The sequence below is a fragment of the Stegodyphus dumicola genome, chromosome 9 (genome assembly GCF_044657685.1).
Source record: "Stegodyphus dumicola isolate Sdum_Otavi_A_Nest chromosome 9, ASM4465768v1".
NCBI classification, from domain to species: Eukaryota; Metazoa; Arthropoda; class Arachnida; order Araneae; family Eresidae; genus Stegodyphus; species Stegodyphus dumicola.
In genome coordinates this window covers 27215702-27232937 of record NC_140776.1, presented here as the reverse complement: position 1 = coordinate 27232937, position 17236 = coordinate 27215702, and the positions used below count along the sequence as shown (strand labels likewise).

The 17236-nt window shown below is 33.7% G+C and overlaps 1 protein-coding gene across 5 annotated transcripts in view; it reads right to left on the bottom strand.

Annotated features, from left to right (window-relative positions):
- LOC118181208 (homeobox protein Meis1-like) overlaps nt 1-17236 on the bottom strand; it is a 476047-nt gene that overhangs the window by 373153 nt on the left and 85658 nt on the right. The window lies entirely within an intron of this gene.

Here is a 17236-nt window from a genome sequence, read left to right as displayed (position 1 = left end):
ACAGAATAGTCACTCTAATGAAAAGTTAACTTTCGTTTAGTCGGATCAGAATATATGAAAAATGGCGCTCTCGCTTTACGATTGACGAATTGCATGATTCATAAGCATTTGTTAATTAAAAATTAAATATTCCTAAACATATCAACAATTAAAGTTATTAACGGTGATGTAAATTACACTTTAATTTTGACAATGCTTAGTTTCCGGATTTTTTTCCAAAAGTGCAAAACAACTTAAAAATGATGCAAACAGAACTCTGACACAATCCCCCTCCGAAGCGGCCGAATCGCTGAACACTGGTAATTCTGTCCGGATTTTGAATCCCGGCAAATAGGCGTTTTCGTGGTTTTCCCTATGTGTAACGTGAATACGAGCCAGTTCCCCTTAAAAGATTCTCCACGAACGCATCCCTCCCCTTAGGCAGATAGCCCTCGTGTGGTACGCCATAAACGAAACAAACAATACAATCCCCCCTCAATCTAAGTAAGATGAATTTCAACACGTTATAAGGTATTTCTCCCGCCTTCTTAGCGTGTCTTCGTGGTGTAGCGGTCAGCACACTCGACGCGTATTCGAGAGGTTCGTGGTACGAGTCCCGGCGAGGGTACTGCTCATTTTTCATCTCTCCTGCTTCCAAAATATTGTATAATGTCTCTGAAACGTCTTTCAGTTTACACAAACAAACAATTTTTGCATTGTAATTTTAAAATTGTAACAATTTAAGATATATGTGCTTTTTTGCGGGATATTTTAAGCTCCTTTCTTGAACGCTACTAGTTCTTATCAGACAAAAACAAACCTAATGTGTGCGGTATAACTTGCCTTTCTGAATTAATTATATTTTAGTGTAATTTTTCAAGCGAACCAAGATTCACCTTTTATGCTCTTTTTATGAAGGTTTAAATATAAATTTCAAAAGTTAAGCTAAGCATCATACATATTCCTTAAAGAGTACCAAGTCTTTGATATGCATATAAAAATATCTAAATGAGATTAAAAGATGCTGAAACAATTATGACAACAGATTTGTGAGCGTTACTGAAAGTGAGTTATTCTTATGACCACTCGAATGCACTAATAAATTTACTTATAAACATGAATTTTTTATTACTAGCCTTGAACTTAATTTCATTTAATTAAAACTACTTTTTAAACAGTATTCGCACAACTAATCAGCCTTATATAATGCAATGGGTTCAACTAAAATTTTATTCTCCATTTTTCCTAAATAGTTCTGCTTCTTTGCCAGATAATCTACGAAACCAAAAGGAAATAAAGTATTACATTATTTTTTATAGATAAGGAACAGGATAAAATTTGAAGGTGCATTCTACAGAAGACGTCTTACGGTGTGCATTCATCACGGTATGAATAATAAATTTTATGGGAAAAACAGCAAAACTTTTTGCATATAAATTAAACGGAGCACTCATCAAGAGAGCAACTCTGTAATTCAATCTCAAATTGAATCTCAAATCTCAAAATTTAATTATAAAAAATATTTCTGTACGCGTCCCGCCTTTTTATCACGGCGAGGTCATTTAACGTTTTAATTAGAAGAACATCCCCCACACTCTTGCTATGTTGTGGCCAAGAGCACAAACCGGCTACGCCCAGCAACCAGACTCAATTTCTGGACATACCTGTATGTGTGCTTGTCTTACTAAGTAGTTCATTAGGGATCACGCTTGCATTTTGCTTCGAATTTTTCGTTTTATTTATTTTCTTATTCCCTTTTTTTCATTCCCTCAGCGTAGACTATGTCTGAAAGCTCGATAAGCACACATTGTTGGTCACGCTAGCAGATTTGACTTTCTCACATCTCTCAATTGTTTTCTTTTTATTATTGTTACCAATGTACTGTATTCAATTTTTGTGTGGTTATTATATTTAGTTTTAGTTCCCCTGTAATCTATTAATGGTTGTTCTCCCAGGCGCGAGGGAATACTAAGCATTCTTTCTCAAACGAATCAACGAAGTGTGAAAAAACAACAGCAAACTGGAATATATTTTAGTACTTGTTTTCTGAATCCTGACAAAACATCCTTTCGTGTGGTCTAGACTAGTGCTTACCAACCTCAGCGCTAAGGCATAACAAAAGGGCCTCACGCGCAAAAGAAAGGCTGAAGGAGGGATGAGGAATAATGAGTTAACGAAATAACTTAATTTCCAACATGTAAATACACATCATATTTTCAATATTAAGGTGCTATCAGCCACTTGCAAAAGCGCGCCGCATGAATACAGGTCTTCTTATGCCCAGCGTAATACCGAAAAATGCTATGAAATAATGCAAAGAAACTGGTTTGAAATGCGAGAATCCGTTAAAGTGCGATAATAAGTTTTTCAATTCAATTCAAGTTTAGATTATAAAATACTAAATTTATTATCAATATAAATATTGAATCAACGGGATTAATTAAAATCATTAATTATTTTAAACAAATGATGGAAAAACAAAAGGATTACTAGAAAAATTAGAATTACAAGCGTGTAAAGTAATTTTTTTTTTTTTTTTTTTTTTTTAATGCAGAAAACGCGAAAAATGAGCAACTCCCTCACCGGGACTCGAACCTGGACATCTCGAATACGCGCCGAGTGTGCTACCGTTGTAGCACAAAGGCATACATAAAGGAGGGAGAAGATACCTTATATATTCCCCCTTTCAAAAGGCGACTGCGGATTAGGGGACCCAATCGCCAAATACTGGTGGTAAATCATAAGCCACCACCTTTTAGTTCGGGCGCCATTGTAGAGGCATTAGGGTTTTTTTTTTTTTTTTTTTTTTTTTTTTTTTTTTTTTTTTTTTTGTTTTTTTTAATTGTGTGGAAGGCGTGAAAAATGAGCAATGCCCTCGCCAGGACTCGAACCTGGACCTCTCCAATACTCGCCGACTGTTTTACCGTTACACCACGAAGGCATGCAGAAAAGAAGGAGAAAATACCTTACAAGCGTATATTAATAATCCTTAATTTACGGAAAACAATATCTTTAGTCAAAAATTAAAAGGAAAAAGTTTACTCATTTAAAATCGATAACTTTTTTATCATTTACGATGATTCTGATTATGCTTATCAAATTAAAATTTAAATTGTAAGTAAAATTCACTGAAACTTTTATTGACAAAGCATTTGCAAACACACCAGCCTAGCTCATCATCATGTTCCTAACCAGGAAGGGTTGGCAAACTTCGCCTCATTTACAGTTTACCTGCTGAAATGACCGAAATAGAGAAGGGAAATCTCCCATGCCAACACCAGGCATTGATTTCTGGGCGCAAAAGCAAGCCACACACGCACGCAACGCCTTTCACTCACGGAATTTTGGAACACTATGCATATGTCGACTCCTTCCTCTCGCTCTCTCTCTCTTCTTGAGCGTGATAAGTACTTTGTCGATTTCAAAGCTACAGCCCTCTGCTTCTGTTTTCTCAGAAGCATGTTTTTCCATAATTAATTCGAAGCAAATACATGACAGAGCGCGAGGTACTGAATTCGAAAAGGCATAAGAACAAACGTTCGCTGTTAATGTCCAAAATCAAAATGTCTGAATGTAATTATAACTTAAGGAAAGAGAGTGGCATTTTGTTAGTTCGTGTCATGTCCGCGTGACATAAAGCCACCACTGTCATCGTTCAGCTCTGGGGGAAAGTTAAGACAGCTTTCCTATGAAAATGTTCCGCCTATTTTGCTAGTATCGCTCAACGCCGTTAAAACGATATAATTTCAGATAATGGCCGATGAGAGAAGACAACGTTTCGGGATTTAGAATTTCGCAAATGAATTTTGGGGGGCGGGGATCTCTTAAGGTTTCAGATTTCAAATTACGTCCAAAGGGGGGTTTCTTTAACATTTTGTGGGTTAGCTTTATTTATCAAATATCATATTCTTCGCCCTTAAACCACAAAATTCAGTTCAACAGCAATACCGCAAAACAATTTTAAAATGAGCATATCTTTAGAATTTCCGATACACAGTTCCGCTAGTTGGAGATAAAAATGTTTTCTCTGTACAACGTTGCCACTGCTCGCTTTGAAATCAATGAGTTTGTTAATCAAAAATTCGTTATAAAGTTTTACAAACTATGAAATCGGTGCTTCCAGATGCCCATATTCGCAGGAGGGTTACGTTATTCAAAATTAGATGGCTCCAGGTATCGTTGTTTTATCGCAATGCAAGAAACATACATACATTTATGCAGATTCTTCATTATTTAATTTCTTTAAATATAAGGCAGAGCTCTAATATTTGGTGGCAACAATTTGAAAAGTCAAACGCCGTTTCATAGTGGATTACGCAAAATGCCAAAACGAAATTAACAGCCTTTCTGAGCTAATTGCTCTTTTGGGCTAATTAAATGCAAATATATAATTTTAGTAGAAAATGGTAAAGTAAAATAATAAATAATCACAAACGCCCTCTGATTCTAATATTCGACATTGCAAGAGATCAGATACAATAACAGTATTATAGAGTTAAAGCGTTTTCATTGACGTCGAACCGAAACTAATTAAAAGGAAAGAAACCTTCAAATACTTTTTCAATTTAAATTATATAAAACACTATTCGTGTGTTACAGTTGCATGATATCTTTATGGAAGGATAACAATCAACCACAAAAACTTGTTTACCAGTTTCGATCGCTGTGAAATATTCCTAGCACAAATAATTGAAGAACACTTCTGCAGAAAGTGAATCAACGCTAAATTATACGACAACTCTATCTAGGAGATGGTGATTCCATTATGGTTGTGCTTTGTTCTACCTTTATCTAAGATTCGAATCAAATCTTACTTCCTGCTTGTTTCATCCCATCAACACAATTATCTGCCTCCATATCAAGTAAGTACGACTGACTGATCACATGATTGATTGGTCTATAATAGCTCCATACGTTTAAATGGCTATTCCACTTAAAACCTTCCATGACAGTTTAGGCAGCGTGAAAAGTTTCTGAATGCAATTCGTTTTTGTCACAAACTCACAAACATTAAAGTCTGAAAAATTGGTTTCGACTATTACTCATTTTGTTCCATATGACGACTTTATATGATTAATGAGGTACCATGCTATGCTTGGCTTCTCTTTAAATGCAACTGTAGATCATGACTTGGGGGGGATAAAAGCTTCAACCTTCAAGGTCACGAAGTCAATTGCAACCTTTGGATACTCTTCTAAGAGCAAATTATACAAAGGAATTAAAAGTCCCATCTGCATCAGCTGCAATGGACAGGAACTTCAGTTCTCATTATGTTCCGCTTCCATAAACAGCAAATTAAGTACTTAAATGTGTTGATACACTTTCAGAAGAACAAGAAAATGTTTTAAGAAGATAATTTGACATCATCTTTAATGTACAATAAAAATGGGTGTGTTTTACGTAAACAATGAACATCCTACTAAGCATATCATCTCTCAACTCCTTTACTGATAATACCAATGTTACGGTTAGATAATGATCTACATGCACAGACACTAAGACTGTGAACCTTAATCATGCAAAACACTATTTCTTTCGTAGATATCGTATTCTGCACTCCGAAAATCACGAATATACGAAAAGTTCTTATAATTTGTAGAGACATTATGTAATTTTTGAAAGCAGGAGGTGTGAAAAATGAGCAACGCCCTCGCCGGAAATCGAACCACGGACCTCTGAAATACGCTCCCAGCGTGCAGACCACTACACTACAAAGGCATGCTAAGAAGGCGTGAGGAATACCTTATAAATTAATTATAGTATAAGGTAATTTCTCCCTCCTTTCCGTATGCCTTCGCGGTGTAAATGGAAGCATACTCGAAGCGTATTCTAGCTCGTGAGGTCCGGGGTTCAAGTCCCGGGGGGCAGTGTACATTTTTCACGTCTCCTGCTTAAAAAAATATCTTAATGATTCTACAGTGGTTCTTGAACTAAAAGGTGGTGGACAATAATTTGTCACCACCTGGATTTGACGAGTGGGTCCTCTAAGCTCCAGTCACCATTTAAAAGGGAGGTAATGTAATATAAGATAATTTCTTCCTGCTTTCCGCATGCCTTCGTGATGTAATTAGAAGCATAACTGACGCGTATTCGAGAGGTTCAGGGTTCGATTCCCAACGGGGAAATGCATATTTTTCACGTCTCCTGTTTCAAAATAACCTAATGACTCTACAGTAAAAATATGAAAGGTTAACGTTATATAGATAAAATGAAATTTCATAACAAAATATATAGTTAATTCTCTTGAATGCAAGTCCCAATTAAGCGTAATATACTCTGATAACAAAAAAACAGCCTCCCTATCTCTTGACATAATATTAGAAGTTCCGTTTCTATTAAGTACAAATTCCCAGAATACTTTATGTATTATTAAACACGATTTAAGCATATATTAAACGGTTATAAACTTGGACTGTGTTACAAAATTTCACAGTAATGACTGAAGCAAACGTTATCCTCTTATTATGAGGAACATCCAAATTCTGTTCATAAAATCTCTTAGATTCTATAAGATGAAGTTTTTCTGTTGGTTTAATAAGTTAAAATTTGAAGCTGATATAGCGACGTGTACTTATTATACATATAAAAATGCAGCACGAAAAATAATGGCTTAGTTATTAAATCGGAAATATCGTGTCATACCTACGTTTTGAAGGAACAAGAAAAGTCATAAAGCAATTTAACAGAAGTATACTAAAATGAATAATTAACATTTTTCATTCCATTAATGAAAAGAAATTTATTACTTCAGTATTTAAGAATAAAGAAATTATTAAAAATGGCTTTAATGAACTGCAAATTTAGAGCAGTGAATTAATTTTAATATATATAGATAAATATTTAATAACGGTGGTTAAACAAAACTTCGTTTGCATGTAATATTGCTTTTAAAGATATAAGGCTTATTCTAATTAACAAGCTTTTGGTTTTATTAAAATCTGTCTTACACTCCTCCTATTGTTTTATACCTATCCGTGTGTCCACACATTAAGAGATTTGCAAAGAGAAAAGTCAAGAAAACTGCGATAGAAATGATTTAACTTTGCTCTTCTAAGATATATAAATAAATGAAGCAAATTTAGAAATGAGCTTTGCTTCTCTAAATTAATAAATAATTGAAGCAAATTTAAATTATTTAAAGTCTCTTTTAGTTTTATACTCAGCAGTATGACTGCTTTATGATTATCAAATATCACTAGCTTTACGAATATTTAAACTGTCAATCAAGGAATTAAGACTTCGGAGTTACACGCTTAACTAAATAAAAGCTGTTTTATTTAAAAAGTTATGTATAAAACACTTTTTACACCATCTCTCCTTCGTTACGATGTCCATAAATTGTATTACTTTTCGTGGTAGTAAAAAACATCAAACTAAAGGTTGGGACAAAACATGAAATTTTCTCATAATTTCAACAACATTTAGGAAAGAAAACCTACAGTAAAAATATTTATTATAATTATATGCAATTTAGCTGGCAATTAAAATGATGCATATTCGAAACGGTACTCAGTTTCTTATAATCATTATTTGATAAAAAGATATTTCGGATGGAAGACAGAAAGAAACTAAACGAATTTCGACGAATTTTGGAATACCTCTACATCTTTGTTTTTAGTTTAACTTTTAAATGAAATAATTTAAAAATGATTTCTCTTTAATCTAATTACTCAAATACGAGATTTAATTAATGAATTATAGCATCAAAACAAATATGTATACTGTTATTGTAAGCGTTATTTATAATAACAATATTTGCATATTTATAAACTTCAGAATGCTTATCTACATCCGTCCTTATTAGTAACAATTCGTCTACACCAGAGTTTCTTAAACCATGGGTGGCGATCCTACTGGCGGTCGCGGGACCTGCAGCAAAGGGTCACCAAAAGTTTTAGCAGTTTTGATATTTCTTTAGCTTATTATATCATAATTTTACCAAATATTTTTACACAGTGTATCTGAAAATAGGTAAAGATAAGACAATACAGACAAAGAAAAAAAGAAAACGTTTCGACTCATTCCTTTTATAATATAAACGTTCAATTTACTTGCTTTGCATGTGACGCTGTCATTTCATCTGTAACTTAATTTAAATTTTCACATTGTTCTATGTCTTAAAATTGGAAATTAATGACCTAAAACTGCAATAGTATATTACAGTACAAGTGAAAGAATTGCCAGTTTCAATCGCGCGTATGTCGGAGTTGCGCAATGCTTATGAGGTGTCGCGGAAAAAATCTCAGTGATAAAAAGGGGTTACGACTGAAAAACGTTTAAGAAGCCCTGGTCTACACGAATCTTAGCAGCGGAAACGGATACAGAAAGTTTATACTAACTTTGCATCATCATTCTTATTTGCTCAAATCATTTTTAGCCAAGTTTCTTGATATTTCCGGCTTTCACTGCATTTGGAAAAGAAACTACAAAACACTGCCAAAGAAAATATCAAATTCAGCTTTTCTAGTCGGAAATTTTATTGATTCTGCTATGCTTTAGCTTTTGTAAGCTTCATAAGCGTTAAAATGTTCCGCGGAAGCAACTCACATAAAATGTGTAGTCTTTCTAATATTATCAAAATTACCACATTCAGGCTCATTTCAAATATTAATGATTATAAAGGTCGAAGACAAGTTTTTCCCATTGACATCAGCATGGTGTGTATAGCCATAAGCAAAAAATTCAGTTCCTAAAAAAAAGTTCTCACGCAAATGAAAGAAAAAAAAATTTTTTTTTTTTTTTGATGTAATAAGGAGTGGAGAAAGTTTTACGATGCTTCTGCCTCTTCATTGATTAAGGTTTTATGGATTCAAATGACTCATTTTACGAGATGCCCCTCCTTGCATAACTAATGAGGATGGCATCGGCCCATGGATCCGGTCGTCGTTGATTACGAAGTAGCCGAGTTCCGCAGAGGAATGGGAAATATAGGTTTTTATGCAGCAATGGGCTTTCATATTACTCGCTAATTAGAAGCCTGCAGGACGCGATGTTTTGAGATAGTTTCTCACAGCTGCTGCAGTAGCGCAAAAATAAATATAAAAAAGCACAACAAGTAATGTTGCGATCGATAAGTGGCTTGTTAAAGATAAAACTTCCCAACTAAAGGTGCGACCTAAGCAAAAGGTTAACTCACGATTATCGAGGCACTTAAAAAGAGAAGTTTTGGATGTTTACTCCAACAGTAAGTGGAGCTTATGGCCAATGTATCAGTTGACAAACAGGTCATCGTTCTGTTTACCCTAAATTTTGTTTTCGGCTCTAGTCAAGTGCTGTGCAATTCCTTAAAAGCATCTACTTACTCGGTAAGAAAACATTTTGCATTTTTTAAACGACTAACATATAAATACGATGATCAAAACTGAACAGGCCATTTGAATATGAGCCTTAGAAGATTCACCAGGATAAACTGTAGTATCACTATCACCAGTAAAGCCAAGACTGACACCAGAGCCTGTGCAATGAGTGCAGCCGCACCGAGCGATAAATTTTAAGGACGTTGGTGTTACAGAATTCGGGGAGCCAGAATCTAGGAACCGCAGAGATTGCACAAGGTGACGAAATGCCTTGCGGCGGCACTTAGTAACGAGCTAAGAAAACTGCAACAAAAAGTTCTTGTCCCACTTTGCGTTGTGGGGTTCCAACCTTTTATCTAATAGCTAAGTCTGTAGGAACCTCGTGAACAGGTAAGCAAATATCGCTTTAATTCAGAAACATATACGTAAAACCCAAGAAGGGTTCATTACCCTTTATTTCTCGAAATAAGAACTTAGCGGCTCCTTTCTCAAAGCGTACAGCAAAGCCTCCACTTGGGCTTGTTGAACTCAAAGTAATACGAAGTAAAACTTAACTAATGCTTAAATAAAAGATATAGCAGAAGCTATCCAGATTTCTAAGTAGTTGGCCCCTAAATACCAATTAAACTGGCGAAGCTATCAAGGGCCTGAAATACAGGCGAAGAGCTTAGAGAGAGTGTAGCCAAAAGGCAAACACGCGCTAGTCAGAATCTCTGGCTCTCTAACGAAGTCAGTGGAACTTCCGACTCAAATACCGCTCTTACACATTTGCATTAACCACTATTCTAAAAACACATTCTGGTAGGAAATTGTACGCTCAAATTAGGATAGGAAAGCACCTTCAAACAAAAATAATGGTTAAAAACTTAGGTTAAACCTTACAGGCTTATAAAAACAAAATATAAAATTTCGAATTAAATGTTTTGCTTTTAGAAAAACAAACAAACAAAAAAAGTTACGCGTGAACAAGAAAACATTTTAAAATAAATTAAATTAAATTAAAAATTCACAAAATACCATCAACCTAGTAACCAAGTAAATTTAATTATGGGACACAAATAATGTTAGGAGCTGCTACAAGAAAATTTCTTTCTTTTTCGACATTAGTTATTTTCCTGGAGGTTTTAAATCCCAGTATTAAACCATTTCTCAAGAAAGGTTTTGCGTAAGTTTTAATTCTCAGAACATTTTCTTATTTAGGAGACTTTTAATAACTACGAAATCTTTTGCACAGTCAAAGATCTAGTTATTAAAAAAAATTCTTCACTGAGCTCAAAACTTATTCAGTTTCAGCGCTATTAATAACGATAGTTTTCATAATGACTTCAGCTTTCTGACACTATTAGGAATTCTGTAATGTCCTTTCTTGTAAAAGCCATATTAACGAAATCCTGAAAATAACTTATTTTTATTTACCCTTTAGCTCATCTCTGAGTATAACGTACTAGATAAGCCTATGAAACAACTTTTGAGCAGCAGGTAAAAATTCCGTAATAACTGAACTAATATAACTACAAAATCAAAATGAAATTCTAATGTTTTATGTTTTCTTTAAATACAGTCGAAATAAAATAAGTCATTTGAATTTAAAACAATGGAAAACTATAACAATCGGATAAAGCCTACTGCAATAACGGTGATATCAGATATATAGGGAAAAAAAGGCAGACGAGCGCAGAGTTTCTGATGAATGCAGCGTAATAAAACAGTAACAGAAAATACAAAACCAATCAGTTAAATTCCAAGAAGAAAACCCAGGGGAAAGAAAATATAATGCGTATATATTAAAGAAAAACAAATGATTCTGCATGATGTAAGTTAAATCCGGCATTAGAAAAACCGCATTAAACACGTATCGATTTATATTAACTGCATGTATTATTAAAAAGTAAAGCACAGATTTAAATAATTAAGAAATGCGTTTTAGTGCTTGTAAATCGATAATTTGTTGAACACTTATAGATTGATTAAATACGAATCGCAAATTAAAGATTTTATGCTGTGCCGAATGGCGTAAAATTTGGGAAAGACATCGCTAAGAAAATTTCTTACGTCAATATAAAGCAAAGCTTATAAATTGATGACTTTTATGTTTCACGCATTAGCAACATCTGCCAAGGAGCGTAAGTTATAATGTATGGTACCATGATAAAGAAACGTAACGATTCGAAAATTTCGGAAAAGCACCACTAAGAAAATTTCTAACGTCAATATAAAACAAAGCTATTTTCTCCCAACCTTTCTGCCATGTCTTCGTGGTGTACACTCGGCACTCGGCGTGTATTCGAGAGGTCCGGGTTCGAGTCCCGGCAAGGGCATTGCTAATTTTTCATGTCTCCCTGCTTCGAAAAATTCCTCGTAACTCTATAACCTAATACCGGGAACATTTGCAAACATACATTTCCCAATACATGTAACGTAAAAATTAAGCGTGCATTTTATGTGATAAGATACACAAAATGCTATAAGATATTTGTGATGAAGGCACTGAATGACTTAATTTTGGGGTAGGCAAAATCAGAATTATTTTGAGACAGGAAATCTGCGAGCTGCGACTTTAATTAAGCTTTAATTAAGCGAGTTCTTAACTCGCTTAATTAAACCTTATATCCATGTTAAGAATATACCATGTTACCTTATATCCATGCTTACCTTATATCCATGTTAAGAATAATAGAATAATTCGAAATCTAAATTACTACATCACGGGATTTAGGGGTGTTCAGCTAAGTGTGTCGCCAATCGGAAAATGCTGGGAATCATTGTTCTGTAGAATGAGTAAAAAGTCTGATATATTTTCAGGATGGTAAATGTCGACTGCATTGCTCTAAAGATAAAAAAAAAAAAAAAAGAATAAACAACTTAGGACATAAAAAATAACAACTACAAACGATCGAATTTTTCAAAGTTAAAAAAAAACTCGCGGACATGGCTGATTCCTCTTCTTATATCATTGATTCTGTGGTGTCTCGTGGAATGATTCTAACAAAGAAAGCATTAAGCAGTTCATTACTCAACTAAATAAGAACAACTGTAAGACAAACTTGTTCTCTGTGTATTGCTTCAAAGAAAAACTGAAGGGCCAATATTCGCACTGGAGTTCTAAAAATACAAGAAAAGGGGGAATAATAAAAGTGTTCCTCTCCATTGAAGTGTGTGGGATCGGCCCCATCTTCCCACGAAGGTCAACTAAAGACTGCCTGTCCACAGTACCGTAACCGATGCGCAAAAACAATCCGATGATGCGAGACTGCAGAAGACACAAGAAGAAAACAATTCCAAGAGAAAAACCTTAAATTTAATTGTGCGCAGACACGAAGAAACGTACTATCTGTGTCGTAAATGCTTTCAAATTACAAAGCAAAGCGCCGTTTTGCTCCAGAAGACTTTCAGTCGTCCGAATGGACACTACGTAAATGAACAGCCGAGTAGGTGAAATAACAGGCTAAGTGATCTTCCGGAGACACAAGACGACATATCACGTCATTCATCTTGTTCCATCATCCTGACTAGCGCAGAAAAACACACCAATAATATTTGATCAATTGTTTATTACTTAACTATATAATTTAAACAATAGATAGAAATAACATTGAAGGAAGCTCAGCAGGTGTAATTAACCCCTCCTTACTTCAACTATCTAATAATTCTAATAAAGTTCTTGTTGTGGGCTGTAAAGATGACATACCAGCCAATCTTGAGATATGAAAAAACTTGGAGATTCCGAGAGGTTTTAGCGCCTCGCAGGCGTACCATTTAAAAAAAACTGCCGCTTAATTTTTCACTTTTAAAAGTGCTGATTCAGATTACTGAACTGTTTATAATGTGAATCTGATATAAAATAAACTTCACGTAGTTTGGCTAGTTTTATTTTGTAATTTTCTTGAACTTTTATACTGAGAAAATTTTGAATATTTTTTAGACAATTGAGATTTAATAAGAAAAATTTCACTGAAAATTACGAGGGGTGGGGAAATGGAATTTGGATAGTTTAAGAATCATTAATTCATTAAATTTAATTTATTTCTGTTAAAAATTCCTCTTGGTAGTTTTCTTAGTAAAGGTTAAAAACTGGGAGATTCAGCGACCTACCGAAAAAGATCGGGAGATGTACTGGAAAACAGATAAAAGAGTTGGAAGCTACGAGATGAATTTCACGCTGGAAATCTCTAGAGAAAAACGTTATTGTTTACCGATGCTGATAGCGAGCATTTGTAAATTTTTTTTTACATTTTACATTACAATTGAAGTAAAATCTAAGTAGGTCCACCTTTATGAACAAAATATTACACATTTTGTTAGTTACACCAACAGGCAAAAAATCTTTCCAAAAGAATGGAGAGTTAGTTTAAATCATACAATTTCCCCAAATATTTTCAGTGTTTTAAAACATAAATTCTTAAATAATTTCTTCCTTCTTAAACAATTTTTTATCGTAGCTACAAGAGGATGTTTACACACTTTTAGAACGATTTCGATAAATAATTTTAAAAAGCATAAATGGCTTGAAGTAAAAATTTCTGGCAGCAGCTTATTATTTGAAACGAAGAAATTTCGTCTACTTTAATTAAATTTATTCTTCTTTCAAAATATGACGCTGTGGATTTAAGGATATGTTTTACCGCTTTTCGAAGAAAAATATTCCTATTCTATAGTTCAAAAACGTTGTGAAATGCATGGTATTAAAATTTCGAAGTGCAAAGGAAGCAACATTATTAATGGGAAAGGGACATGGAATTACTACTAAATCATTGCTTCTACACAGAAAGAAGACTCAAAAAGAATACCCAAAAAAGGCACGTACTGTTTCTAATGTTTCTGAAGATAAACCGTTAGCAACAAGACAAAAATCCAGCGACGCAGAAATCAATCGCAAAGTCCTGAAATACATCTGCAGCAACAATAAGTAAAATAACAAACCAAGACTTACAACTTAAAAAAGCTAAAACAACGCAATATTCACCAGCTTTTGTAAAGGAATGTTGCTCAATGCAGAACAATTTATAGAACCTTACATGACCCTAAACGATTGCAACAAAAAAAAAGGTCTATAAAAACGAAAGGGGAAAAAAATGTAAATTCTGCTTCCATCAATGGCAAAGAAAGTTTCAGTAAGGAGATAATTGCCGCAGGATTCTCTTTTCTCTTACAATGAGAAATTAAAAATCAGAAGAGTGGGAAAAAATGTTAAAATCAACTCAACTCACTCTTAAAAAAAGGTTTATGTCCGATATTTATCCAACAATTTCCCTTTCTTTATCCCAATGACTTCTAAAGAGTGAAATTTCATCAACACAAAGTAACAAGTCATATTTCAAAAAGTACCCCTGCATTCCTTGAAAAATATTATGACTGATACAGATATTCCATATATGACTTTTCAACTTATTCCTGAGAAGTTCGCTGACTTTTCACCTATGGACTATTGTGCTCTTTCTAAGCGTAAACCCACCATGATTGATGTGGACGAAATGTTAATTTTCTGTTAAAAAGCAATGCCGTAAAACCCATTATAGCAGAATTAGAGAATTATTTCTGTAATAAATTATTTTTGTAATAAAAATTTCTGGCAAAAGCTTATTACTTGAAGTGCGAAATATCGTTAGCTACTCTTAAAATTCTACTTGTCACAAATAAAGAAGCTGTAGATTGAAGGATATGTTTTGGCGCTTTCCGAACAAAAAATGTCCATAATTCAAAAACATTGTGAAATGCATGGTATTAAAATTTCTAAGGGCATCATAAGAAATATTTTTAATTGGAAAGGGAAAAACCGTCAAGCATTACTTCTGGATGGAAAGAAGAATCCAAATAAAACCCTACATGAAAACTATTCAGGAGGAGATAAATGGAAATACATTGGGACCCTTGAAGACGCATGGATTCACCTAAATGACGGTAACAAATTAAATAAGTAAATAATTTTTTAAAAAATCAATTTTTTTAAATCGAAAACGAAGAGGAAAGAAATAACTAACCTAGTTCCGTTAATGCAATGATAGTTTAAGTAAAGCGTTTATAATTGGATTCTCTTACAGTGGTAAATTAAAAATAAGAAGCATGAAAAAAATTAAAAATTAATTCAACGTATTATCAATAGAATGTTTTACGTCCGATTTTTCAGAAGAAATTCCACTTCTTTATCCCAATGACTTTCAAAGAAAGAAACTTCATCAAGATAAAGCAACAAGTCATACTTCGAAAAGTACCCCTGCATTCCTGGAAAAAAAAAATAAAACTGAGACAGGTATTGCACATATAACTTCTTCAACATATTCTTGCGAAGTTCCCTGACGTTTCATCTATGAACTATAGTGCCTCTGGTCTCTTGAGAAGAGCTCTTTCTAAGCACAAACCCACCACGATTGATGGCCTGTGGAAAGTAGTGGAAGAGGAATAGAAATCAGTACACCTGAAAATTTTACGAAAAGCCCTTTTATCATGGAAATCACGATGCAGACTGGCAATCCAGACTATCAAATCGAACATTTAAAAAAATGCTCTTTGCAATTTAAACACTAAATAAACGGCGTCGAAATCGGTTCTAAAAATGTGTAAACACCCTCTGTACTTCTGAATAAGATCAATCGCGGGTTTTTAGGCTAATTAGCTAACTTAAAACAGATCAGTATTTACCCTCGTCTTATCATCCATATGATCACCTTACATCACAACAATAAGCATATGGAAAGACTGAATTGGAATAACTTTTAAGAAAGAGACTTGACTTGGAAGTAAGGACAGCGGTTTCTGTAAGAACGAAAATTATATCCTTCGCAAAGTGTCGTAATTTCCATCATAAAAAGATGACTTGAAAAACAGAGTTTTACATCCTCTAAAAGTGAGGTCACATATCTAAATATACGCAGAATGGATGTATAAGTTTAATCAGGTTTACTAAAGTGGACAAACAAGAACGATTCTATGTATACAGAGTTATCAGTTTGGCACTCCGATACAAACTGGGCTATTATCTGTGGCTCCTTATCAGTTGCCAAATAATATTTGGGAAGCTGTCATCGATTAGAGAGGTGTGGATTTTGTTTCCAAGATTATAAGAAACAGACTTTGATCTCTTCCAGCAATATCCCGCTTATGATTAAATAACGCAAGATAGTAAACTTCAGATTAAATTATGAATAAAAAAAATTTCCTGAAAATTATCAGATAGTGAATTCTCATTTCTGAACTCATATTTGTGGTCATATTTTGCACGATATTTCCAACTGTTTGAACCATTTTTAACATTATGGACCTATGAGATTTTACAATAGGAGTATTTTTAAGCAAACTTCTTTTCTTCCACGCATTTGAATCATCCCCCCCAGCATAGGAGAACATACATATGTTTATTGAAAACATATAACTGACATCCTAAGCAGATTTGTTATAAACATGTTTTTCATTTTATTACGTTTCATCCTGCTCCTTTTAACAGATTAATGTAAATCTGAACAATAGAAAGGGAACACTAAAACAATATTGAATATACAATGTTAAACTTCTGTATTTATTTAATCAATATAATTTTAGTCATTCTTTAATTCAGATGATTATGAACCACAACTCCTAGAAGTTTTTACTCAAGTTTACTGTAAATAACTATTAACTTATGTGCAATAAAATCAAGCACATGCATTAGGAATTGTATTCCTATTATACACAAGAAATAAAAGCTATAATCTTCGAATCTATCACCACTTTATTATCATATGTTTTATGTTAATTTATTAAACGTTATATATTTATGTAATGAAAAGCATGGAAGTTTGGAATCCAGTCGACACAAACTGCAAAATTAGAATATTCAATATGGCAATTATATAATGATTTTTCAACCAATATATCTACTGTACTTATCAAGATTAATAGAACTTGCCATGAAAGTAAGTTAGTAGCAAAAATAAGAAAAGTTATATGAATACCATTTAACATTTTTATTACAATTTTAAGTTTCTTAC